Raw genomic sequence first — 27,670 nt, 5'->3', positions numbered from 1 at the left:
ATCATTTGACTCTGTTTATCAATAAGGGAAAACAGGTAGAAAGAAAAGGGTTGAAGATACAGGAAAGGGAAGAGACAGATTCTTGAGAACTCGAGAAGGAACATAATTTAACAAACAAAACATAGCAGGAAGGATTAAATTTGTAGAGGGGAGAATGGAAGGGAACTAATATTTATTATTTGTCAAAAAATTTTCCAGTGAAATCTTTTTTTTTTTTTTTTTTTTGGTACTGAGGATTGAACCCATGGGTGCTTGACTACCGAGCCACATCCACAGCCCTTTTTTATATTTTCATTTTTAAGGCTGGCTTTGAACTCCTGATCCTCCTGCCCCAGCTTCCTGAGCCACTGGAATTACATGTGTGAGGCATGTGCCACCACATGTGCCACCACGCCCTGCCTCATTGAAATCTTTTAAAGAAAGAGATGTCCCTTTATTGGAGAAAATAGCAAAAAATGAGTCCTACTTGCAGAAGTATGCATGTGAAGGACCATCAAAAGGCGCTTTGAGAGAGAACTTCCATTTCCTCTGTGAGGAAGAGGTGAAATCATCTTTTGAGAATAGAGTAGGGGTGAGGTAGGGAGTTCAAAAAGAAGGGAAATGTTTTGCAGAGGCAAAAAAATCGTTAAATGAAGACAAGTACAATAATTTCCCATAGAATGTTAGCACCCACCCGAGTCAGAAACCATATCCTGTCGTGATAGTCATCTCAATCTTAGCCATAGCCCATGAGAGGACAGGAAGGGCAGCTGGCAGGACTCCTCTAGGTGAATGTGTTGTGAAGGCTCAGCAGAATCAGAGGCACTGAGAATGTTGGAGATTCCCATTGAGCCAAAACCAGGGGAAGGAAAACTAGAAGGTGACTGTTGAACAGAAAGAATGATAAGAAAAGATTTATGGAAGGAGTAAAATGAGAAATTTGAACCAATTGGAGATTGAGATCTTGATAGATCTCAGAAGTGCTTTGAGATTCTAGGTTAACATCCTGATAAAGACTACAACAGTATACATGCCAGTGGCCACACACCTTTAACTGCCATTTGCCATATGTGTGTCATCAAAAATTGAAGTGGTTTATTGTTGAACAGGAGCTCAAGAAGGGCTGTGAAAGTCAACACTGGATAATCCTTCTCCATTCTGGTTAGTTCCATATGGACCTCAGGAAACAGCGCTGTGTGAGGTGATGTCTCGTGGTCTGTCTGACCAAATCCTACAACTGGGTACAGATGCAGAAGCTGGATGATAGGTATTTTGATGAGTTTCTAAAATATATTACTTGGGAGATCCAAGTCACATAATTTTTTTTTTAACCTGGACTATATATATTTTTTAATTTTATGTCATAGTGCTTTAAAATAAATTTGTCCCTTTCATAGAAAAGTTCCTATGTCTCATTTCATGAAACTTTAGGTTCATGAAATGAATTTTCTAGGCCATTCCCCACACCTCCACTTCAGCCAAGGAAAATGACGGTTTGCATTTTCATCCAATCTGGCATATTCCGTGGGCTTGATTCACCTCCTCTAGCCATTCACTTCCTCCAAGTGTTGCCACCAGAAGCCAGGCATAGGATGGACCTGCTGAGGCAGATAAAGGCTCTTTCTGTCATTCGGGGAACAGCACCAGCAGGTGGGCTCCTTGCCTGTCTGGCTCTTTCTGACTTGTTCTATTTGAATTCTCTATGATGTGTCTGTCTCTGCTCTCCGCCCCACCCCCCAACTCATCCCCTGTATCTAGATGTTGTTTACTGGGTTGTTAAAACATCTGTAGTTTGGTGCAACTTCATGTCTCCGGTCTACTTACAAATACCAAGAGGAAACAGCTTTCTAACTATCTGTGAACAATTGATGTCATCCAAAAAGAGCTTTATAAATCAGGGGAAAAAATACCTCAGCTGTGTTTTATCTGCCTGAGTATTTGTTCACCTCCATTACAGGGCACTGAAGCAAGGCCTGACAGTGCTCTTTCTGTGTCAGTCTGTTATTCTTCCGTACAGGTGGTTCTGATTTCTTCCAGTGTTATTACAGTAGGAGACTAAATGTAATTACCCAGGGCTTCAATTTAGACGTCAAACACAATTACACATGAAACCATGAGTGTCCTTCTCATGATTCAGTTGTTACTTAGTTTTATGGTGAACTCTGGGATAAGAAACACTTAAAGTTAGGATCTTGGCTGCTTTTGAGGTTTTCCTTTCATATATTCCTGTCCACGGAGGAGCCTAGAGTCACTTTATTTATCCCTTTATAGATGAAGAAAATGAGGCTCAGAGAAGAGAAGTCATTTATTTAAGTTCCTAAGTTCACTGGTAATAGATTTGGGACTGGCACCCCCATCTCCTGACACAGAATTGAGTGCTCTGCCTCTCTCAGCAGAGGCGCTTCACCCTCCAGTTGCTGGAGGAGGGAGTACTTCAGGTGGCATGGAGTGACGTTCCCACTGAGGTGATAGTTCATGGGGCGCCATGTAAAATATTCTCCTCAGCTTGTCCTATTGCAGATTATTTTGTAAACTTTTATCCTGTACTCAATCTTTTTTTTCTTCTCCCCTCATTTTCTGGTGGGTGTGTGCTTAAGGGAGAGTGATTTGAGCAAGTAAATTTTGTTTTACCACTACACATTTTAAATCTTGTGCATACTAGTAACAAAATGGGTCCTTTGATTATTTGTGTCACCTTCTGTTAACAGGCAGAGGTTTGTGTTGATAATTGAGAGCTGACCCTTTCTAAACATCTTGGTCTCTTATACAGCAGAGAGGCTAGAAACATGGATTGAGTTTTCCTGGTCTTTTAGCCAGAATGTTTGGGGGCAGGGAGCGTGTAGGAGAACTTGAGGTAGGTGGACATAGATCTCCTTGACTGATTGCAAGTGATCTATGACCTGATGTCTGACCTGCTAAGGTTTGACCAAGAGTCTCAGTGGAGGAACCTGAGGGATGGTACTACAGCTCCAGGCTCCTCTTTCAGAAGAGGTGAAAGTTCTTCCAGATCCCTGGTTGGGCGTTATAGGTCAGGTTGGTGGAGTACACGTTTATTGCTACAGAAAGGCCCTAAGCAAGGGTCCCTAACTCTGGGATTTTTGTCACCCCATAAGAATACTGGAAAAGATAAAAATATACTTAGGAAGGAGGAAATCTCCAAGGTACATAGATGCATACATAGCTGAGAGAAGATGACGTGACTGTGGACAAGAAAGGCATGGGAAGGAACTGAGAGAATTAAGGAAGTCCTCTGAGATAGTTTCCTGGTTTCCTACCTCTGCCCCCCTGGAACATGAATTAATAAGTTATATTGTCGAACTTTTGAAGAAATCATACAGTCTCCTATTGCCAGGGTTTAAGGTTCCTAAAAGTTTAGCTGTACAGAACTGGTGATCATTTTGGAAAGTTATTTCTATTGCTGATTATTTTGCTCTCTGGTTTTGCTTTGCTCAGGGAGAATCCCATCTGGACAAACTATCAGTTAACAGCCGTGTAGTCATCCATGTTAATAGCTTTACTGAGTACCTACTCAGACATGCCAGTGATGAAGAGAAATGTGGCCTGTGGTGGGAGTTTCAATGTATTACTAGTATCTATGCTGTGATTATTTTCTTGGTCTGTTCAAATGCTATTAACTGCTTCCAAAATGTTATCAATGATGTGTTTGTAGTCTGGATTGTGTCTCTATTATCTGTGTTATTATTTCTGTCTGTTCTCAAATAACTCATCAATTATTTTTGTGTTTTGTCTGTCTAGTTCTCCCCAGCCCCAGTTGAACCGAGTCTAATTTTCCAAGTTAGGCCATTTGCTATTGAGTCCCAGAGACAGAAAATGGTAATGTAAAATCTGCATTCCTAGTAACAGCCCCTTCCTCTCTCATAGTAAACCACTGTCTCTGTTCAACCTTTAACTGAAACCACAGCGCAGAGTTTCAAGGAGCCCTCTCTTAAACATGGGTATCATTAAGGTCCAGAGATTTCTAACCGCAGATTTGCTATCTTTGGAATAAAAGCCTGAGAGCAGCCTAACTCGAATCTAATGCAGGAAGGGCAAGTTAAAAACAGATTTGACATCCTTGAGATCACTGACCTAAGGGTATTTCAGCTTTCGAGTTTTATTTTGATAACAGCCTCCTGTTGTACTTGTCTGCCATTTGGTTAAATTATTGCAAAGCAACAGAGAGTGAATCTCTGCTTTTATTTCCAGATCATTCCACTGTATGACTAATGGGTTCTCGCTCTGGGCAGAGTGCTTGGGTCATGAAATGTCAGATGTGGGAAAAGCCATTCTAGGAATGAGCTATACTAAAATATCATTTAAAGCCCTGTTGCTGGGTTGCCAACATTTAGGTGGGGCACAATAGCATCTGTCTTCTCCATGTCACATGGAGCAAAGTAGTCACAGAGCTTCAGTAAATGATTTATTTGACCTTAGCAATGATCCAGATCAAATCTATAGCTGAAGAATCATCTTCATCACCATTATCATTGTTTTCATTAACAATCTTTTACTGAGACTTTGTGTGCCAAACATTTTGTTAAGAACAGTGCATTCATGATCTCACTTTATTCCTTCATCACAGCCAGTATTATTAATTTTCCAATTTCACAGATGAGAAGACCAAGATTTGCAAGACTAAAAACTTCCTCAAGGTTTTTTAGTAGTATACACATCTGAGGTTCAAATTTGGATCTGATTTTTAGAGCATGAGATTCCCACATAACTATGTTATATGAAACCAAGCAATCAAAAACTATTTATCAGGCATTTCCCCTTTCTGAGATATTGTGTTAAATTTATGGGAATGGGGATACAAAGACACATAAGTTACTGCCCACCTCTACATTGTTGCTCAAGAAGTCATTTAAAAGTAATTGACAGTTTATGAAATGATCAATAAGGGAAATATAATAAATATCACTGATAAAGAGAAGTCTTGAAGAAAGTGAGATTCACACTGGGCTTTGAAGAGTGGACGAGTTTGACACAAATGGAAATATTTCACATAAAAGAGGTGATGAGTCCAACAGTAAAGGGAGGAGAATGTTGAAGGGAGGAGAGTGGTTGGAAGTGGGTAGATGATAAGCTATCCAGGAATGAAGTATTTGCACACTCATCTGGTCAACAGATTTTTACTGAGTGACTGCTATGTAGAGGTGCTCTCTAGGGAAAGAATGAGAGAGAAGGGTGAAGAGGGGCATTAGAGCCTCTTTGAACATCCAGTTTAGGATTTGGGACTTTATATTGCAGATCTGAAGCTCACAATCCGTAGTCTAGAAGTGTAGAGTCAATGACGTCTAGCAGGTAGAGGGTTTCAGATGTGACAAAGAGAAGGTAAGGAGATTACAGGCCAAGATGATATGTTTGAATTTGAGAGCTGGACTATCAGTGATCTTGAAGAATACATTTCTATAGTGCACTAGGGACATTAGTCCTATTGCAGGAGACGAAGAAGTGAATGAGAAATGATGGTCATACAGAAAGAGCTGTTCATTTTGCCTGTTCAGTGACCAAAAGAAAAGAAAATGAGGGTAACAACAGCAGGGATAAAGATTTGATCAAAGATTTCCTTTCTCAAAATTGGCAAAATCAGTACATATTTGAAAATGGAAGATATAGACAGAAGAAGAAACCAAAGAAATTAGAGGCAAATGATATAAAAGAGGGAATTTTTTTCTGTCCACTGAGGTTTTATACATACAAATATATACATATATATTTTAAAAGTTTTTAGTTGTAGATGGACACAATATCTTTATTTTATTTATTAATTTTTTATGTGGCACTGAGGCTCAAACCCAGTGCCTCACACATGCTAGGCAGTGCTTATTACTGAGCCACAACTCCAGCCCCTATACCTATATATTTTAATGATAACTTGATGTAGATCTTTTAAAAACTGGATGGTTCCATTGGCAGAGTTATCGTGCGCTTTCCTATCGCTCACTCAGTCTTTTGCCCTTAAGCCATATCCTCATATCATCTTTAAACCCATCTGTCACTGGATGATGACTGAGTAGCAATGATTACCTATTTTCTTGGAGATTGAAACCATCTATTTCCTCATGTAGATGAGCTTCCTGTTGAATGTGCTCATAAAATTTCAATTTTTTTTCCAGCTGACTCTATGACTTAGGACTTTTAGATTACTACAGCTTTTCTCTTTGGTAAAAGAAAGGAAGAAAGAGAAATAAGTAAATGCCTATGTGACACAGAGATTCATTCACACAGGAATACGTGTGTGTGTGGGGGGGGCGGTGCACACACATGAAACACAATTTATTTCAACAGTTACATACTGATCACTTACCTATGGGCCAGAGATTCTGATAAGGTGTTGGCTTCACAAAGAATAATTGAAATACAAGCCCTGCTGCCAGAAAAATGTACCCTGTAGGAAAGAAGTCATATTCATAATCAGACACATTTTCTCTGACATGTTAGTGCAAAGGTAGAACAGTTTCCTGGTACTTTAGTAATATAGAAAGGGAGCACTCAGCCCCACCTGGGAGTATGAGAAAAGTTTGTCAAAGGAGATGATGCTTAAACATTTAAATTTTGAAGTATAGACAAAAGCAGGCAAAGAAAGGTGGGCAGAGCATCCTAGGCAGAGAAAATAATATACACAAAATCACAGGGGTCAGACAGAATGTGGTTTTCTCAGAAAACATTGGGTTATTTTGGAATTACTATCATGTAAAGTGAAAAGGATGAGTTGAAAGGGATGGGCCTGGGCAGGTGCACCAGACAAGGTTATCACAAACTTTATGTCAGGAACCAAATTCTTAGAAGTGTGTTAATGACCATGGAGAGCTATTGAGGAATTGAAACAGGGTGATATCACAATAATGTTTATGTGCAGATCTAGTCCACTTACAAATGAATGATCCAAGAGAGTGACTCAGGAATGCCTGTGGCTTCAATTTACTGAAAATCAAAATGACAGTAGCCTGAGCAAATGAAGGATGATGTTTCTCATGCAATAAGTCCAGGGAAAGGTTTTCTGGCACTGAAAATAGACACGATAATGTGATCTGAAGACAGTTTTGTTTTGTACTTCCACTAACCATCCTCACCTATTTTGCTTTTGATCCTCATATTGTTACTTTGTGGTCCCAAGAAGGTTGTTACTGCTCAGTGATCATGTTCTTATTCAAGGTGGGAAGAAAGGAGATGTGGTGGAGCAGTATTGTCTATTTTTTTTTTCAAGGCTGCTTAGACTTTCCCAGAAGCTTCCTCGTGCACGTTCCTTGATATCTCATTGGCCAAGCCTGGAAAGCTGCCATTGGCTGCAAAGGAGGCTGGGATAAAATATTCTTTCCAGCTTCCATAATAAATGATATGAATGTTGAATTAGCCAATTGACAGTATATGCCATAGAGATTTAGCTCTTACCAATAAATGACATCCCCTGCCAGGCAGTAGAGGAGGCCCAAGACCCAACCCAAAGCAAAGCAGTGAGCAAGTCTCTTTGCTGTTAGAAGAGACCAGGCCAGTGGATGAAGCATACTGGAGCTTGTATGTCCTTAGCTTAGGGAATGGGCTGGTTACCATAAGGAATTCTTCATGCTGAACCAGTAGACATCTGGTACAACTCCAGGTTGTTTGTTAAAAAAATCAACAACAGCCAGCTCCCTGTTGTGGAGCTCAGATCTTTTTTATCTTTTTTAACATGCCTTATTAGGCTTCTATAATATTTTTTATTCCAATGTTAGAATTAAGCTGGACACTGTTGGAGGATAAGCAGAATGCAGTTAAGGAGGCTGACAATAAAGAATAGGAACAATGTCTGTACCTAAGCAGCTTATGTTCTATATGAAACACTTGAAAAATAGTGTAAGAGAAGGAATAAGCAAGTGCTTGTGGTTTGGTAGAGACCAAGTGTCCACAACCAAGTTCTAGGCCACAAGCCACCTGTAAATTGGGTTTAGGTGATTCAAGGGCAGATGTCACCACTGCATCTCTCTCAACATTGTTTTGCAAAGTTGTCTGACTGGCCCATCTCTTTAAAACACGCTGGGATTCAATATTTTATCAGCAGCCCCCTCTCTTATCTTTATAGGAACATACATACATGCCCTGTCTCCTCCCTCTCCTCCCAGGCCAATATGTCAGAAGGGAAGATAATAGCTCTGGCATATCAATCTCACTATTCCTAAAATTTGAAGGAAAAAAAAAGTCAAGGCAGTATAGCAGTGTTACAGAAATGCTTGGATAAAATACATAATTATAGCCAAATTCTACCTCCTGAATATAACTAAGGTGGAATCTTCCATTTCAGCATGGAAATAATCCTGTGAGTGTGTGTGTGTGTGTGTGTGTGCATGTGTGCATGCACGTGCTCTTGTGTGGGCACGAGTGCCTATATGCATGTGTGTATATGTGCTTCTAATCAGATGGTATTTGCAATTTTGCATACTGCTTTATTTACAGAGTTAAATCTCATAAAAATATGTTGATTAAATGAATATTGATGCATAGTTTCCACAAGAACAAAATGTACTACTTCTTCCTCTTCGTTAATATAAATTGTTTTCAATATTCTCTAAATAGAGATGAGGGCAATATAGGTTTTTAAGCTCACTATTTTTAAAGTGTGGACTCTAATAGAGTAAGAAATACCTTAGCGTGGAATCAGGAGACTTGAGAAGAACTGGAATCCTGATAGACAAGAGCCAGATAAGGGTCACTCTAGTCCCATCTGTCTCTAAGGGGAACCATCTGAAGTGCAAAGATGATATCTTTCCCTTTGTGAACCTGGGCATGATTCTCTTTTCCATTTCTATTTGCCCAAATCTTGCTCTTTCCCCCCTCCCCCCAGCAACTCACCAAGGAACAGGGACTTTCTTAGATAAGGAATGTGGAGTGACTTGAATCAAGTTCCTGGAATTTGAATTGTTTCCTCCCACAGGGCCTGTTTCTGGATTGCTATTCCCGCTTTCTCTGTGGTCCAAGTAGTTCCTGTGTTTTAGAATTGCCATGGAATTTTGCAAACTCAGTAACTGCTAGTTAACTAAAGTGAAGAGTTTCATAGTTTGGTTCTATGAGTTTTAGACCCACAAAAAGTACATGGATTTCCACCTACATTAATCAGCACTTTCTCTCTTGTGTCCATTTCTACCTCCCTGAATCATTCTCAAGAAAGTAGTTCAGGGTGTCTACCTGGCATGCAATAAGCTCTGGGTTCAATCCCTAGCATCATAAATAAATCAATAAACACAGCAATGCTTCCTGCTTTGTGTAGGCACCTGTAGGTAAATAAGCAAAATATTAATAAAAATAAAAAGAATGATTCTAAAAGAACACAAGTGTCTTCTTTGACAAATAAACCATACCTCCCGTCAAACATTCTGCTCACTTCCTGAATTCCTCTGACAATTTAATAAATAGGTCCAAAAAGAGAATACTATTGCATTTTCTTTAGGATGATTTATCCTGGGAAGTGCCTCCTCTGTCTCATCTGCACACCTCACACTAGTATGATAGCTTTTATAAAAGCCCAGAGGTAAATGTCTAAAAGCATCAACAGCCAAATTTATTCTACAGTTTATACCACTCCTGTGAACCGAGTGATCGGCCTCAGGTTTGATGAGCTGTTCTGGGTATGATCAGATGTTCCATGTAGATGAAGCATTAGCTAAGAGGGTGAGATGTGTGCTGGGGGCAGGAAGAAGTGACTGTTCCTTTGAGTCAAGCCGTCTTCAGAGTATGACATCTCAGGAGGATGGCTATGGAGGAGAAGTGTTGCGCAGGAGGCTGGAGCCAGGTCTGGTGAACATCAAAAGCAGCAGACGAGGAGGCAAGGAAGCCAGGGATAAGGGAGCAGGTGCCTCATCAATATCCACTCCTGGCTTTTATTAAGCACCCACCAGGACAGATCGCTGAACTGGACATGCTTCCTGTCCTCTGCTTTGACCTACCACCTAGAAGAGCTGAAAGATAATGTACTCTTAGAAGTTCCAGAGGCGCTTGGTTTTTCTCTGTATGGAAGGCCCTGACTTGAAGAGGAAGGTTAGATATGGAAAGAAAAGTCTAGAGGAAGATATCGAACCTCAATGAAACGGACTGTCTTTCATGGCCACATGCTCCCAGCTGAAGTGGGCATCTGTGTCAACGGCAGAGGTTCTGCCTCTTTCTATGTGGCTCCTCATGTTTTAGACTGAGTATGGAGAAGGGCTTAGCATGCGGCAAAACCTTGCACTGTGTTCTGTCCTCCCCTCCTCCCACTCAGCTTAGATATATTTCTTTTCCTACTAGCACAAGACCAAGTGGTCAGAACCTGGATTTGGTAATGGTTATCAAACCTGCTGTTTATGGAACATGTCTCTGTGCCAGGGAGGTAGTTGAAGGTACTGTCTTTTCTATTTACTTCTAAAGATGTTGAGGCTCGGGGACCCTGATTAATTTCCAAGATCAATGACAGGAAGATTTGCATCAAAACACAGGTTCATCTCATTCTACTCCGTTCTTCACTCCTATAAATGTTCTATCTCCCAGAACCCAGAAGAGCTGGTTTTGAATCTTAATTCAGCTACTTCCTACTGAATATTTCATCACATTGGGCCTCAGTGTACTCATCTGTCAAATGGAGAGATTGGGTTACATGTTTTCTGTTGTTCCTGCTAGCTCTCAAGCTCCATGCTTAGTCTTTTTTTAAATATTTTTTTTTAGTTGTAGTTGGACACAATACCCTTATTTTATTTATTTATTTTTATGTGATGCTGAGGATTGAACCCGTGTTAGGCAAGCGCTCCATCGCTGAGCCACAACCCCTGCCCCTAAGGCTTAGTCTTAAGTGGCACTTTCATGAGTGTATTTTCAAATAGTCTGGAATATATGGGGGGAGGGTAAGAGAAATTCTTTATTCATTTAATTATTATCTGTAAAGTGCCTCCCTGGGGATATAACAGAGACTATGTCATGGTCTGACCTTTGCAACTTAACCAGTAAAGCAGGGAAAATACACTGAATCTGTTATAAGTGTTAAGTTTTAAGCAGAAAGAACACAGCATATGTAGACACTTCAGCAGGCAGTTCACATGAACCGGGTTCAGTCAGTTCAGTGAACATCTGCATGTGTCCCACAGCAGGCAAGCAATAGAGATTTAGCATGAAAACAGACATAATATGCCACCTGGGTTCAGCCTTCTCTCCTATTATTCTTTCTTTTTATGAGGCTCCTCACATACCCCAATTCATTGGGGATTGTGGAAAGAATTATTCAGTGTCACCCTCAAGAGGAACAAGGGAAGATGTGGACAAGGACAATGGAAGGGGGTAGGAAGGGCCCAGAGCTGGAGTTAAGGTTAGAGGGATGGAATGAACTAAAATCACTTGGTTATACCTTAAGAACAACTCTCAAAATCTTACTTACTGTTCCAGAAAATGTTTGAAAGCCTGGTCACAGGAACAGAAATAAATTCATAGTATCTCTGATTTGGAGGGGATCCAATAAGACATGTGGTCCAACCTCATCTCATTATTTAAATCCCATCACAGCTTCCCAGGAAGGCTTTCGACTTGAATGCTGTCCTTGAAGGGTAACTCCTTCTGCCCCTGACCCTACAGCCACAAGATCCACTATTTTATTATGGTACAGCTCAGGCTGCAGAGAGGGGCACCTCTTTGTGTTGAGCTGACTTTTCATTTATTTTTAAAATAACTTTTATTGTCTGGCTTTAATTCTGTCCTTCTGGGTTACATAGAGCTAATTCAGTTTTCCTTTCCCTTTTTCTATTGTTGAAGCTCCAACATTTAAAAGCAGCCATCCTGTTTCTCTTAACAGCTCTACAATTACACAGTAAATACCCTGTCCCCATTTTTTCATAAAAAGTGCCTTATAATCTTCTAAGTCTGTGCCCCAGGTCAATTGTCCCTCTTTGGAAAGACTTTGTTTTGTTGGTGTTCTCTCAAAAGTGGGACCTCAGAACTGAGGATGGCACTCCTGGGACATGAGCTGAGGAGCCAAGCAGACCTCTTTTCAGACACTTGAGCTTGGAGGGAGCCCAAGATCAATGTAGATTTTGCTGCAGCTACTCTACCCTGCGACTTATATTGAGCTAAATCTGTATGCCATCAATCACATAGCTACAACTCGTCCTAATAAGCAATCATTTGTGCCTGCCTTCTTTTATCCTATTCACAATGATATAAAGATGATGCTGGATTTATTGCTAAAATCCAGAGATACAGTTTTTAGCAATTCCCTTATCTATTGTCATAGTTTAGTAACTATTCAAAAAAAGGCAATAAGATTCATTTGCCATTCCTTGGGTTTGGTAAAATTTCACTGGCTGCCATTGGTAACCACTTTGCTTTCTGAATGTTTCATAATGCCATGTTGTGAAATAACACAGTTTTGAATTCTGCTAGAGATCCATTTCATGCTCACTGGTCTATAATTTATAGAATCTACTTTGTTTCCTTCTCATTTTTGGAAACTGGGATGGTTGCCCACTTTCAGAATTATACATCGTTCTTATTCTTCATAATTACACACACACACACACACCACAAAGCCAGTGAGGAAAACTGTACAGGAAGGAGTAGTAGAACTGCATCAGGAGAGTTCATGGTGAAGCATGTGATTGGCAAACGAGGTTGAGGAGAAAGGAGGAGAAAACTGAAAAGGTTAGAGAAAGCCTCCAACAGTTCCCTCTGGACTCTGGGAAGGCTTTTAAAATCCTGATGTTTGTATTAGTCAGTGTTCCATTACTATAACAAATATCTGAAATGATCATCAAGCTATTGAAGAGAAAAGGTTTATTTAGGTTCACAGTTTTGAAGATTTCAGTCTGTGGTCAGTTACCCCTGTTGCTTTTGGGCATGTCATGAGGCAGCTCATCAAGAGAAGAGCATGTTGCTAATCCAAAACAGGGAGAGGGGAGGCATGGGGAAAATGGAGGAACTTTGATTGGGCAAAGAGGGGGGACGGTGGGAAAGGTGCATGGGAGCAAGAAAGATGGTGGAATGAGATGGACATTGTTACCCTAGGTACATGTAAGACTGCACACAGGATGTGACACTACATGGTGAACAACCAGAGAAATGAAAAGTTGTGTTGCAATTGTGTACAATGAATCAAAATGCATTTTGCTGTCATATACGCCTAATTAGAATAAATAAATAAATGAAAAGAGAGGAGAATGTGGCAGAACAAACCTGCTCACTTCATGGACAGAATGCCAAAGAGGAAGAGGAAGGAGCTGGGGTCATACTAATCCCCTTCAAAGTCATACCCTCAATGACCAGAAGACCTCCCACTAGGCCCCACCTCTTGAAGTTTCCACTATATCCTAATAACACCAAGTTGGGGACTGGCCTTTAACGCATTGGACTTTGAGGGGCATTCCAGATCCAAACTAGAGTGATGTCTTTACTTCCACACCCACGTCATGACCAGGACTATGGGAAGGCAAGTGAAGTGCTTACCTCAGGTAAAAATTTAAGGAGATTTCCCAAATTCTGTAGTCAAGACAAATAACAGATTAGTGCAATATATTCTTAAAAATAAAAATAATGCAAAAACTTCATGATGAAAAAAACAAAACTTTAAATAAAGGTAGGATCTGTGTATTACAGTTTTGTCTGCTCTCTTTTTCTTAATTATAGCTTTACTAAGCTCTAGTTTAGACCTTACAATTTGCTCATTTAAAGTGGAGAATCCAATGGTTTTAGTATAGTCACAGAGTAGTGCAACCATCACCATAATCATTCCAGAATGTATCATTAACCTAAAAAGAAGTCCTATATACATAAACGATTTCTCTATATTTTTTCCAGTCTACCCAACCCTAGGCAATCACCAATTTCCATTCTGCCTCTAAGAATTTGCCTATTTTGACTTTTTAATAAAAACAGATAATATAAAAAAACAGATAATATGTGGTTTTTCTGAATCTGTGTTCACTTAACATAGTATTTTCAAGGTTCATCCATATTAAGCATTTGAATCAATGTTTCATTCCTTTTTATGGCTGAATGATATTCTGTTTTATGCATAGACCACATTTTACTTACCCAATCATCAGTTGATGGACATTTTCAGTTGTTTCTACTCTTTGGCTATTATGAACATTGCTGGTATAAATGCAGGCTTGCCCTTCCTTCCTTCCTTCCTTCCTTCCTTCCTTCCTTCCTTCTTTCTTTTTTTCCTTCCTTCCTTCCTTCCTTCCTTCCTTCCTTCCTTCCTTCCTTCCTTCTCTCTTTGTGCCTGTTGTGTGTGTATGTTCATCTTTCTTGGTGAATAACTGGGAGTGAAATTGCTGGATCTTATGGCAACTGTGTTAAATCTCTTTAGGAACCTCAGAACTGTTTTCTGAAGTGGCTGTACTATTTTACATTCCCACCAGCAACATGTGGGGATTCTTCTGCACATTCTCAACAACATTTATTACCATCTTTTAAATTATAATCATAGTAGGGGGTATGAAGTGGTCTCTCATTGTGATTTTGCTCAGCATTTCCTCGATGCCTGATGATGTTAAATATTGTCTCATTTGTTTATTGGCTATTTATATGTCTTCTTTGTAGAAAAGTCTATTCAGATTATTTGCTCATTTTAATTTTTTTATTGTGGAATTGTTAGAGTTCTTTATACATTCTAGATAAAAGTTCCAAGTCCCTTATCAGATATATGAGTTACAAAAATTTTCTCCAGGTCTTTGATGTTTTTTTTCCACTTTCTTGGTGACGTCTTTGAAGCACAAGAGATTTTAATTTTGATGATGTCCAGTTTATTTGTCTTTTATTGCTTGTGCTTTGGTGTCACATCTAAGAAACCATTGCCTAATCCCAGGTCACAAAGATTTATGTGTATGCTTTTTTTCTGAGAGTTTTATAATTTTGCTCCTACATTTAAGTCTTTGATCCTCATGGTCTATTTTTGAAAAACAAATTGCATGACATTTAAAACTCAGACACCTCATTTCTTACTCAAACTTCATCTGAAATCAAGATTAGGATTGGACCAAAAGGTTGCAGTTTTGCAAGATAAAGATATACTAGATATCTCCAGAGACTTTATTATTAATGTAATAACGTGTTTGAAGTGTTTGTACTTGGAAATATAGCCAATGGACTGGGTGGCCTAAGGTGAGAAAGAGCATAGGTGACTTCTGCTTGTCCCCATTTGAACACTATCACCATCTCTGCTCTCTGCCTCTGTCTTGTCCTCTCTCTCTCTGGATCCCTTGCCCAAGATCACTTCAGGAGGTGATTCCTGATTCTCCCTTGTCCTTGTAGTTGCTTACAGGTTGCATCCCCATGCCTCAAGCCTGGCTCCTCCCCACACCTCCCTCCTGATTCTGCCACTGAAGTCAGCTTCCTTTTCACAAGGCCTTTTTCAGGTATCAGAGTAGTGATTGGCTTTGGTTCTTCCCATCTGAGTTCCCACCCTGTCCCTCCCTGCCTGCCTTCCTTGGAGCAAATTCATACACACCTTATTTTTAATTTTTTCTCTTCCTATAGATAGAACTTATGAGGTTTCCATGGGAACCCCTGGCCAGAGGTAGGAGACTCTTGAACAGAGGTGAGATGAGCAGGCTTTGTTCCTTTCTATGGGTTTCTAGGAGTATCTCTCTCATTCCTTTCTACACTCTCCCTCCAACCCTTCCCTGGGCAGCTCTGGGATCCATTTCTGCAGCCCCAGAAACTTGGGTCTTAAGATTGAACAGATGGTGGTGACAATGGTCTTGAGAGCTGCAGCTTTAGGATGAGGCTGCCACTGGGTGGGTTATCTGGCGGCTTCACAATACCATGTGCTTTGCAGGAAAAGGGCAGTCCTCAGTGGTAATTCAAGTTTTCCCTATTGTGCCTTGGGCAAGTCCTGGACAGAAGACCAGCATCTTAAATCACTGCCATTTTCTCCATCTTATTGGGCAGAGATGGAAAGGCCTTCTGGAAGTTAACACAGCTGTGCTTGGTCTCTTGGTGATATTGCATTTAATCTGACATTTTAATTAATCCAGATGTCTTTCTTCTGTGTTGACATGCTGGGCAAAGCTAATCTGAAAATGCTAAGAGAGATTTTGAGCTTTGGAGATGACATCCAAGTTCATTATGTAGTCTGGAACAATGGGGATTTTTTGGAAATAGATATATTTTGAGCGGGAGCCTTTGTGGGTAGATCCTCAGTGTCCATTTGTTACCAAAAGCTCGGTCTTCATCCCCATGGTAATCCAATAACAAGGTTTGAGAAAAAGGAAAAAGAAGTTTTATAGCTTTGCTAGCAAAGGAGAAACACAGGGGACTTCTGTCCTAGATGCTGTGATTCTGTCATCAGAGGGAACAGGGGACTTTTAAAGAGGTGATTCAATGGCTACATTCCAGGTGTTTTTGGTCTGGAATTGTAATTCACTTGTTAATTTGGGAGATAGTTGTTTTTTTTAGATCTTCTAGTGCCATCCCTGAAGTTGGAATTACATTATGCCTGTGGTAGGTGTGTGGGGAAGAAAGGTAAGCCTGTTTCCCCTGAGATTAGGGAGGGGAAGATAGAGAGAAAGAGAAAGAAACAAGTCCATTTTAAAGATAAATTGCAGTGACAGAGCAGCAAGGGCTATATATATGGCTCCTCCCCATACATCCTTCCTGATTCTGCCACTGAAGTCAGCTTCATTTTTACAAGGCCTTTTTCAGGTATCAGAGTAGTGATTGGCTAGTGATTTGACCTAGGATTAGGCAAACCTTAAAGTAGACCACTGTCACACTTTGTCCTTCAAGAGGTCAAAGGCAAGTCCTGGATTGATGTGTTAACTGTGGCCTGTGGTGGGGTCTCCTTCTTGATACTAGGTAACTCTTGCCTGGAGAGTATTTACAGTGCTTCTCTCTGAAACTACTGACAGCCTCAGAAATTCACATCTAAGCTCTTGTGATATCTGAATTCCAAAGTAGGGAAATCTTGACCCTGATCCATGAGTTGATTTGGTTTGCCTAAAATTTGGGGCTATTTTCATAATGTTCTAGGCCAACCACCCAAGGGTTGGGGAGATGCTGAGATTCTTGCATGTCAGGTCTTTATATGAATGGCAGGCCTCATAAACACATGTAGAAAACTCAACATGCTGGAACTGGAGGGGATTTTGGAGTCCAGAAGTCTTAACCTGTGGGTTGAAGGTTTCTGTGGGGCTGTGGAGTTATAGCAAAGCACCCAGGAATCAGGTATGCACTGAGCCCTGAAAATCCATCCACACAGCTGCCATCTCTTGGGACTCAGCTATTTTTTTTTTAAATGATAAAAAGCAATCTCTATACTTGAAAAAAGTACAAAGTACTGAATTTTTGCAAATCTGTTTTCTTACAAATTAAGTAAACAGAGGCCCAGATAGAAAGTAGTGAGGTAGTGACTGGGATCCACGTCTTTGGGTTGGGTACACGTCAGGACCAGCACCCACTACTCTGCTCCTGCACAGTGGAAGGTGATGGTCCAGGGCAAAGGAGGCCTCCTCTGACCAGCACATTGCTCTGTGAGCTCAGAGCCTGAGAAAGAAACTACACATTAAAGCAAAACTTAATAAGTTTTCCTAGAATAAATGAATGATTTTGGTAGGAAAAATAAGGGTTTGGGGTGTGGGAGGAGGAAAGGGCCAAGAGAAGAGAAGACAGGAAGCAGTAGTTCTGAGGGGATTCATTTCTTTCACTATCCTTTGAAAAGCAAATTATATTTTAAATCAGGTTACTATCAAAGAGTGTGAATCATAACAGAAAGATTGGCCAGCTGCCCTTTCAAGACCAGAACTAGGAAGAACTTTGAACTTGAACCTGATTGTAACTTCCCATCAGCTGTATTTAACTCCACTTATGATCCTAGGTTAATCAAATCCAGATTTGTTTCTTGAGGGCATTTTAGAGGAATTGAGAATACTAAGGTCCATGATTAAGCCTTGCTTATTCTTCGATTATTTGGAGTTTGAGGTTTAAACTGGTATTGAACTTCAGGGTTCAGTTTGGAACTCTTTAAAATGCCTCAGGGTGTCCATCCTGAAGACCTTCAGTTGGTGATGTGAATCCATGCCTGTGAGAGGTGAGCATCTGGAGAACAGCATCCAGGAGCATATGTGACCATGGGATTTGGCGGGGCTTGGCGGGACACAGACACTCAGGGTAATGTGGGAGAGTTTATAAAGGGGGTCTTCTCAGAGTTGTGACCAGAGTTAAGAGATATCAGCAAGGGACACATGAAGCATTCAGGTGGAGCAGAGACAGTAGTAGAAGGGGGCCTGGCCCATGCTGGTATCTTTGATATAAAGATGCAGGAATTATGGCATGAGGAAGGCAAGGGACAAATACCTGCCCTCCTATTTCCAATCACTGTCTCCCTTGGCAGGACCCAACCAGAAATCAGAGGGCAAGAGAAATGGTTATGTTGTTCACAAGAGTCAGTCTACGGGCCACAGAGCAAGGCAGAGACACGTGGAGAGTATGGAAGCAGCCAGCACTGGCCAGAGCCAGATATGCAAAGGTACATAAGGAACAGATTTACTCTGAGAATGTTCAGGTACCAACTCAGGCTCACCTGAACTTGCACTTAAAGAGGGTTTCCTAGGTGCTGGAGAGTGATAATGGCCAAATTATATTGTTATATTTTGTGTGTGTACAAATATGTAACAACGAATCCCATCACATATATAACTATAATGCACCAATTAAAAATGTAACAAAAAAAAAAGAGTGTTTTCTGCCTCAGAGTTACTCTCCACCCCCCACCCCATTCTGTTTTTTCTTCCTACGGCACACTTTATTTCCAAAGTGTGGCACCTTCATGAAGTGAAAAATACATGGGCTCTGGAGCTATATAATATTAGCTTGAAATCCCAGCTCTGCTATTTACTAAATGTGGGCCTTGGGCAAGTTACTAACCTTCTAAGTCCAATTTCCTCATCTGTGAACTGTTGAGCTCCCTCCATGGTTGATGTGAGAATTAAAGAATGTATATCTTTATCCATCTGTATCAATATCTTTATCTTCTAGATTACAGTTAGCTCACTCCAAGTGTCCAGTAAATGCTATTTTCCTCACACATCTTCTGCCTGTGCTCTGGGTCATACCTATCTGGTTTTTCTCTTTTATATTTCACTTCATGATTATTTTTTATTTCCTAAATATTTTATCTCTTGCTCTCTAGTGGTTCTTTCCTTTTATTCATAAGTACATATCTTCTTTATTCATAAAATTACATTCCTGATGTTAAAAAAGAAACATCTTTCTTTTTTTCTTTTTTGATACTGGGGATTGAACTTGGGGCACTTGACCACTGAGCTACATCCCTACCCCTTAATTGTATTTTATTTAGAGACAGGGTTGCTTAGTGCCTTGCTTTTTGCTGAGGCTGGCTTTGAACTTGTGATCCTCCTGCCTCAGCCTTCTGAGCTGCTGGGATTAGTTCCTTTTTTATCTGCCTTAACTTGTTTTGGCTATTATTCTCTTCATCAACCTGTGTGTGTGTGTGTGTGTGTGTGCACATTTATATCTCTTCTTACATACCTACCCCTTTAAAAATCCCCATATACTCAGAGCTGGGGATATTGCTCAATTGGTAGAGTGCTTGCTTCAGATACACAAGGCCCTGGGTTCAATTCCCAGCACCAAAAAAAAAAAAAAAAAAAAAAAAAAAAAAAAAATCCACATATACTCATTTTCCCAAGTTCTTCACCATCTCTCAATTTCTCAATCCATTGCAGTCTGGTTTGTTTATTGCCATTGGGCAAAAAATGGTCTCAGAAGACTAATTAACTCCCAAATGCCAGATCCACCAGCCTCTTTCTAGACTTCATCTGCCTTTGCAGCATTTGGCAACCCCTGTCACGTCTTCCTGCTCCAGACACACATGTGTCTTCATTTCTTGGTTTTCTGTTTACCTCTCCCAGTTTTCCTGCCCAAGTTTCCTCAACTCCTCCATTCACTTCACATTTTTCCTCATGCACAAAATATCTGGGCTGTTTATTGGATTGTTTCTTCCTGTCCTTCCTATAACAAGGTTCAAGAGAACAGTAACCTTGTCTGTCTTTTTTTATTCTTCTATCCCTCCCTGCAACCAGTGTCCCAATGCTTGGTCTACTCTAAATGTTGAACAAACATTCCTTGAATGGCCAATGGATTAAAATATTCCTCCAAGATAATCTTCTTATTCTTCTCAAATATATGCTTCTAAATAGATATTTCTAGGTTTCCTTTTTGGGGTTAGAGGTAGGCAAACCTTTTCTTTAAGGGCTTGATAGTCAATATTTTTGTCTTGGAGGCCACAGGGTCTCTGTCACAGCTACTCAGCTTTGCTGCTGTAGAACAAAGGCAGCCCTGACAACAGAGAAACCAAGCGGTGTGGCTGGGTGCCAGTTAAACTTTATTTACAAAAATACTCAGCCCACCAGCCGTAATTTGCAGAGCCCTGCTCTAGCTCATGTTTCCAGTAGTTCAGGGGACATTGTCATGTGATCAACTTAATAACAACTCAGATTCAACCCATGTGATTTGAAATTATGAAGTTCAAGAGCCTCTCTTCTGGATGCCATTCCCAGCTCATGTTATAGCGTCTTTCTTCTTCTAGTCACCCAGGTTAGAAACCTGGGTTAGCTTCATTTTCAGCCTTTCCTTCCCCTGGCCAACCAGTGACCACATTCTGACTCTGTCATTGCTCTGGCTCAAGTTCTCATTAACTCTATGAGAATTACTGCCTTCACCTCCTCATCACGGCCATCTGGAGCAGGTCTGACTGCACCATACCCCTCACTCCTTAGCACAGGGCACTGTGGCACATAATCCCAGCCACTGGGAGGAGGAGGCAGGAAGGCCGTCAGTCTGAGGCCAGCCTGGATAACTTAGTGAGACCTTATCAAAAGAAAATGTTTTAGAAAAGGGCTGATGATGTAACTGTGGTAAAGTACCTTTGGGTTCAATCCCCAGTACCAAAAACACAAAAACAAAACAAAACGTCTTTCTTGGCTTCCTTGTGGTGGTTGAATGCAGCTTGAATTTTTTTAACATAGTTGCAAGCCTCTATACCCAATTCTTGACTTCCTTATTGACGTAATGATACCAAATCAACAGCCCCTTTCTGGACTTCATTCTGCCTTGGAGCATTTGGGGTCCCAGTCATGTCTTTCTGCTCTATTTGGAGCACATCTGCCTTCATTTCTTGACTGTCTGTTGACCCACCCCAGCATTCCTGCCCAAGTTCCCTCCAACCCTCCATTCATTTCTTTTTCTTTCTTGTGCACACAACATAAATGTTGATAGTCTTGTTCTTTCATGACTTTGTTCTTTCTTTCCTTTTATCTTGGAGAACTGGAACACCCTTCCTATCTTCATTTCCCATGAAAATCTTTATGCGCCAGGGGACAGACCAAGTGCTGTTTGCCTGGAGGCCCTGCTCAGTCCCTCAAGCCTGAGTCCCAAGCTGCAGCGTGCCCACTCCTCCCTGGGGTGTGGTTGGTTGTTGACACTCGTCGCCCCTCCTTGGTCTTGCCAAGCTTCTAGAAGGCGGAAAACCATGGCCTCTTCATCCTCATAGTTTCAGATTTCATCTCCAATTTTGCACACTGAGGCATTGCTTGTAGAACTGGATTCCACCTTTAATCCAAGAGCTACTTCTGGGCCGTGGGGCCAGTCCCACTGGTGGAGATCAGAGGTGCTTGTGTAACCGTGTGTGTACATGTGTATAGCCATAATTATTTCTGCATCCACCTCTTTGTTCCCTTTGACCATTACACTCTGTAGACTGTGACAGACTTGAGTTGGATTCTAGTTTGTGGCCTAGCCATAGGCTATTAAACATCTTTATGTCTATGTTTTCTTATCTAGTAAGTGGGACCCTAATATCAACCTTAAACAGTTATTAGAAAGATTAAATTTGATTTGACACACATACTTTTCCCTTCTATGTCTGCCTTCTCTCTGCCATATTTTCCCCATCAATTTAATTTAATTTGGTACTGAGATTGAACCCAGGGGTGCTTAACCACTGAGCAACATCCCTACCCTTTTTATTTATTATTTTGAGACAGGGTCTCCCTAAGTTACTTGGGACCTCACTAAGTTGTTGGCTTTGAACTCTTGATCCTCCTGCCTCAGACTCCCCAGCAGTGGGATTACAGGTGTGCGCCACCCCACCCAACTTCTCTAATAATTTGAAAGATTTGGGGGTTGACTTTTAAGAATGGCTTCCAGCATTCTGTACAGGAGGTCCCAGGGTAGAATCCAGGGGATTCCTCTTTGAAGGGGAGTCCTCTTTGTGCCTTCAAGGCACTCAATCTCTTCTATTCCCAGATTCTTAGAATTTCCCTTTGAATTGACTTGCAATGTATTTCTGTCTTACAAAACAGAAAGCTTCCCAGTCCTTCCTGGCCACAGTACCTGGGCAGGAGCAGTAGATGGGCTGAGCATGTTCAGTGGGTAAACCCTTTTTGTTAGCTCTGAGGTGTTTAGCAGAGCCTTGAACCCTACTGGGCTTGTCATCAGTAGAGGGAGGTGACATCACCCCTTGTCTTGAGTTTGCATGAGGGAAACAGGAAGGAATGCCTGGTATACTTTGTGAACATGAGCAAGTTCACTTCTTGCTGCTGGATGCCTGTTGGAACATGATTTCAGCCATCTCTTAGAGGAGGTAGGTGATTGTGTTTGTACCTTTCAGGAAGCAGGTAGGATGAGAAAGGTACAAATGGCCTGAGCCTCCCAAGTTGGGCGTGCCAGACTCTTGAGTACCACCATGCATTGTCTGGCTTCATGAGTAATGGCTCTGGATATGACGTATACCCGAAGATTTTCAGGGAAGGACTAATTGGCACAGTCCTCTTGTGGAGTCATGGTTTGCAGTGGATTGCCACGTACTCCAGAGAGGCAGCCTGTTTGCTGACACATGGGCCTACACACATGTACATGAGGCCCAATGTTTACCATCACAGACAGACTGTACTTAGCTAGAAAGGAGAGGGGGAATCTCCCCAGTGTCACTGAAGCAGCATTCTTTGTTTGTCAAACAAAAGATGGTTATTCCTGGGAGCATGGGCCCTGGTGCCAGATGAGCAGACAAAGCACCCACCCCCTACCTCTAGAGCAGAGGCTTACATACAGTTCCACAGAGCAAGAGATGTACCGAATTTCTTTACTTCTTGGGTTCATCCTCAAGCATCTCAAGAGGTCTCAGTTTGTTTTTTTTGGCCCTCATGTGCATAAAAACAAGCATTGACTTACTCATATTCTTTTAAAAATATGTTGTATTTGACCTAGGAATGGGCAATATTTTTTTCTTTGAAATAGTCAGATCTCTAGGAATAGATTATACATGATGACTTTTAAAAAATAGCTGTGGTTAGTAACTTCATAGTGGATAAATCTAAAAGATACTACCTCAGTGCTGTGATCTGAATATGTGTGTCTCCCCTAAAATTTATGTGATACTATTAATAGGTGGGGCCTTTATAGAGTGATCAGATCTTGGTCAGTGTCCTTATGAAAGATACCAGAGGGAGAATGTTTTCCCCTCTGCCATCTGACGACACATCTAGCAATCAGCAGGCTTCAGCCTGGAAGTGGGCCCCCACAAAACCCAGCCATGCTGGCACCTAGGTTTTGAACTTCCAGCCTCAAGAACTCTGAGAAGTAACTTCTGTTGTTTTAGAGCTTTTACATTTAGTGTGTCTTGTTACAGAAGCCCAAATGTACTAAGGCACTCAGCCAGCTGACCAAGGTCAACATCAACAATAAGTCATGTTGGTAGAATGGACTGCATATGATGTGCTGAGACTGACACTTGGCCTCTGTGATCTTCCTCCCCAAACCCATAACTCCAGGGTAGTCATAAGAAAATATCAGAACAAATTACCAACTGAGGAACTCTCCAAGATCCCTGACCAGTACCCTTCAGAACTACCAAAATCATGAAAAAAAAAATAAGAAAGTCAAGGGTTGGGGATGTGGTTCAAGGGAGGAAGGCCCTAGATCCAATCCCCAGCTTGACAAATAAACAAATAACAAATAAAGAAAGTCTAAGAATTGGTCTGGATAGGATCCTGGAATGAAAAAACACATCAGGTAAAAACTAAGGAAAAATGAATCAAGTATAGACTTCAGTTAATAATATTGTATTAATATTAGTTCAATAACTATGACAAATGTGCCCTTAATAACAGGATAAACTGGGTGTGGAGCATTTGAAAACTCTGCATATCAGCTTTGTAACTTTTAAGTAAATCTAAAGTTCTCCAAAAATTATATATATATATATATATATATATATATATATATATATATATATATATATATATTTAAAATATCTCTACCAAGTATTCAAATCAATTCATCAAAAAGGAAGAGAGAAAAGAAAAAAGAGTCCATCTAAGTTTCAAAGAACCTTAAAAATCACCTAGTCCAATGATGTTTCATGTGTATTTACACAAAAACAGCATTCACATGTTAAGCAGAGATTGAGTGACATTATAAAAGCATAGCCTTGCTGTGGCTGAAGGGAGAGGTGCCCGAGCCCTCCTGTGCTGCCCTCTTCCCCTCCTCTGGTCTGCTCCGGGCTGCTCTGGGGAACATCCGCATCCTGTAGGGACCCCCTGCTCCCATCCTTCCTCCCCCAAGTCTATCCTTGAACATCTCTAGAAATGGGCATTCCCATCCGAAAGACAGCATTTCATCTTTTTAAATGAGTTTTGTTTACTACTGTGATTCTTGGCATTTTTTTTTTACATTGGGTCAAATGTATTTATAATTTCTAGTTATTGGTCTAAAGTCCATTCAGAATGAATGTTAAATCTGTCCCCAAATAGTGATTTTTAACTTCTCAAAGACAGGTACTTTTCCTCTCCCCCCAACCCCACTGCTCACTTCCTGTATGAGATCGATATTTTTTTGTTCCTACAACTGGTTGATAGTGACAGAGGTGTGCCACTGTTCTTTGTGGGCCAGCCGGCTGACTTCTGCATGACCCCATCTGTAAGCTCCTCCTTAGCTCATGCTTTCCCATCCCACTGCCTTCTGTGAGCCTTCTCTCCAGACTCTTTCTTCCCTGACCCTTAACTCCCAAGTCATTGGCCATTTACAGAACCCTCCTGCAATCCAGCCCATCTTCCCCTCCCCCAGACTGCTGAGTGCTAATGGAGGAAGTCACATTGTCACTCTAAATCTGTCCTTTCTAACCTGAACCTGACCTTTCTTGCTTCACTCCAAACGCCTTTCTCTATCCAGCTGTACTCTTTTTTTCACAGTGATGATTTTAAATCTTTATTCCACTGTCCTTCAACTCATAATGCCACCGTTTGCTCCACTTCATCTTAGCTGATAATTCCTTAATACCATTCTACAAACAAAACTGAAGTCATGAGATGAGGAATTCTTTAACTTCTTAACCCCATACCTAGGAACTCACCAGCAGTTCTCCTCCTCATTTTCTCTCACCTTGAGTATTTTGGATATCAGGCTAGCTTTTGCAGACCTGGTTTAATCTGTTGTCCCTTATATTTCTGACTTTCTGAGCCCCCTCACGGAAATTTCTCTGAGCAAGTTTACCAGGTTCTCTTTCACCTCTTGATTTTACTCAGTCAACTTTTCTATCAGATATTTAGCTAAGCACTTAAGTTAGGTGTCCCAGACATTTCTTACCACATAGTGTGGACACACCAGTGAAAAAGACGTGTGGAGTTGGGTGGAGTCACAGTTCTGGCCAAGCTACAGTGTGCATATGGGGCGCAGGGGTCCGGGATTGGAGATGGCAGCACAGGGATAGGGATCATAAACGAAAGAACAAGAAAATTATAAAATAATAGGGGATTGGTAGTTAATACTGAGAGAAGGCATGAATCAGGGTAGGATGGAGGGCTATTATTGTAGCTTGAGTGATCAATGTAATTCTCTCCAAAGAGGTAGCATCTGAGTAAGATCTGAACAAAGTGAGGGACTGGACTACCTGTGAATCTGGGGGAAGAAATGCCAATCGGTGGGAGCAGCAGAGACAAGGGTCCAGAGTTAGGAAGGCGTGTGGTACATTTAAGAAACACCTGCACTCATGTAGTTGGTTAGATTGAAAAGGTCAGAGGTCACCAGGTCATATACCTTTGACCTTTGCAATACTTTCTTGTTCTACCTCTCGATTTCTCTTGCTCCTCCCACTCAGCTTCTCTTGTGCATCCTCTTCTGCTTGTCCTTTATGTAATAGTGTTTGGCAAGATTCTGTCCCAAACCATCCTCTCTTCCCTCTGGACATCCTATCCCTGAGCAGGGTACAGAGAAGCCACTCAATAAAGGCTAATTGATTCTGACTATTTTCAATTCCATAACCATGTTGGCAACTCCCCTCAAACCAAAATCTGGATTGTCTATAAAGTTACAGGACTATGGTCCACTATTTATATACAACCTGACCAAGCAAAGATGAAAATGGCATTCTCTCCTCCCTTATTTTTAGATTTCATCATTCTATAAATATGGTCCAAGTCTACGTGTCGGTCATTGCTACAGTCCCAATGCCCAGAGCAGCTGAATGAAGAAATGAAGTCAGTAAAAAAAAGGCAGGTTCAATTCCTTGGCAACCAGTTCACGGTGTTGACTAATAGTTAATATCCCTCCTAACATCCCCATGTGCACCCACAGATGATGAGGTCTCAGAACTCCACAGGCTGACTAGGAGTCTGTGCTACATTTCATCTTGATATATTTGACTCACTGTTCCAGGATTTCAAGATTTTCAGACATTTCAACCACTGTGATGGTTTTCCTTCTGGGTTTCATATCATTTTTGATTTTGACAAGAATGCCTTTTATATCTTCAACTCCGTCATTGATAAGATTTTTAAATAGGATGAGACCAGAGACATTCAGAGCCCTCCAGTTAATACGATAATTTCTAAACTCTGCCCTGGGACTAATATGTGTGCTTTTAGAATAATGGAATCATTTAATTTAAAAGCTAGAAGGGACATGGAAGATCATTAGTCAAGCCTGCCTGTTTTAAAGATGAAGAAATCAGAACTCCAATACGCTAGCTAATTTCCCTAGTAACACAGTTAATTAGGAGAGGAGCTGGAAGGAAGAGCCAATGAGTTACTCTAGGCTTTCCTATGCAATTTCTCTCTATCCTTTTCTTTTAATTTCTGTGGTTTATTGTTTGTTGTTACTTAATGAATCACTCAACACCTACAGGTTAAGACATTTCCTGGGTCAGAAATATAGTAGAAACAGGGCAGGATGGTGCCAGCTTGGGATCCTTATGAAATTGTACATAGTTGGCAACCAGGGCCGCTGTCATCTGAGCACTGACAGGGACCCGAGGATCCAGTTCCAAGATGGCTTCACTAACAGAGCTGGCAAATTAAGACTGGTGATGACAGGTCTAGTTCCTCACCACTTGTACTTTCCACAGGGCTGTCTGAAGGTTTTTATAACATGACAGCTGTCTTGTGCCAGAGAAAGTTGAGAGAGAAAGAGAGGGAGGGAGGGGGAGAAGGATGCCACTTTGGTTTTAGGAGCTGACCTCTGAAGTCACTTTGCCATTTCTACAATATTCTATTGGTCACACAGGTCAGCCTCAGCCACTAGGGGGTGGGGGAGTCACTCTAAAGGGACCCTGGGGCAGTCTCATCAGCTGTCTACCACATTCAGCCAGCACCTCAGCTGAGGCTCTTTCTACGTCCCTGGAGTAAATCTGTAACCCGCCCCCCCCCAATGATCTTCCCATTTCTTTCCATTTCCTCCCCTTTTCAGT

The 27,670-nt window shown here is 41.1% G+C and overlaps 1 protein-coding gene across 2 annotated transcripts in view; it reads left to right on the top strand.

Moving 5' to 3' along the window:
• Positions 1-27,670, top strand: part of Gramd1b (GRAM domain containing 1B) — a 237,581-nt gene that overhangs the window by 9,157 nt on the left and 200,754 nt on the right. The window lies entirely within an intron of this gene.

Source organism: Marmota monax, unplaced genomic scaffold (assembly GCF_021218885.2).
Source record: "Marmota monax isolate L192 unplaced genomic scaffold, Marmota_monax_Labrador192_F-V1.1 WCK01_AAM20220418_F8-fsc00081, whole genome shotgun sequence".
Classification (NCBI taxonomy): Eukaryota; Metazoa; Chordata; class Mammalia; order Rodentia; family Sciuridae; genus Marmota; species Marmota monax.
Note: the sequence above shows the minus strand (reverse complement) of the source record. Positions and strands in the feature narration are given on the sequence as shown.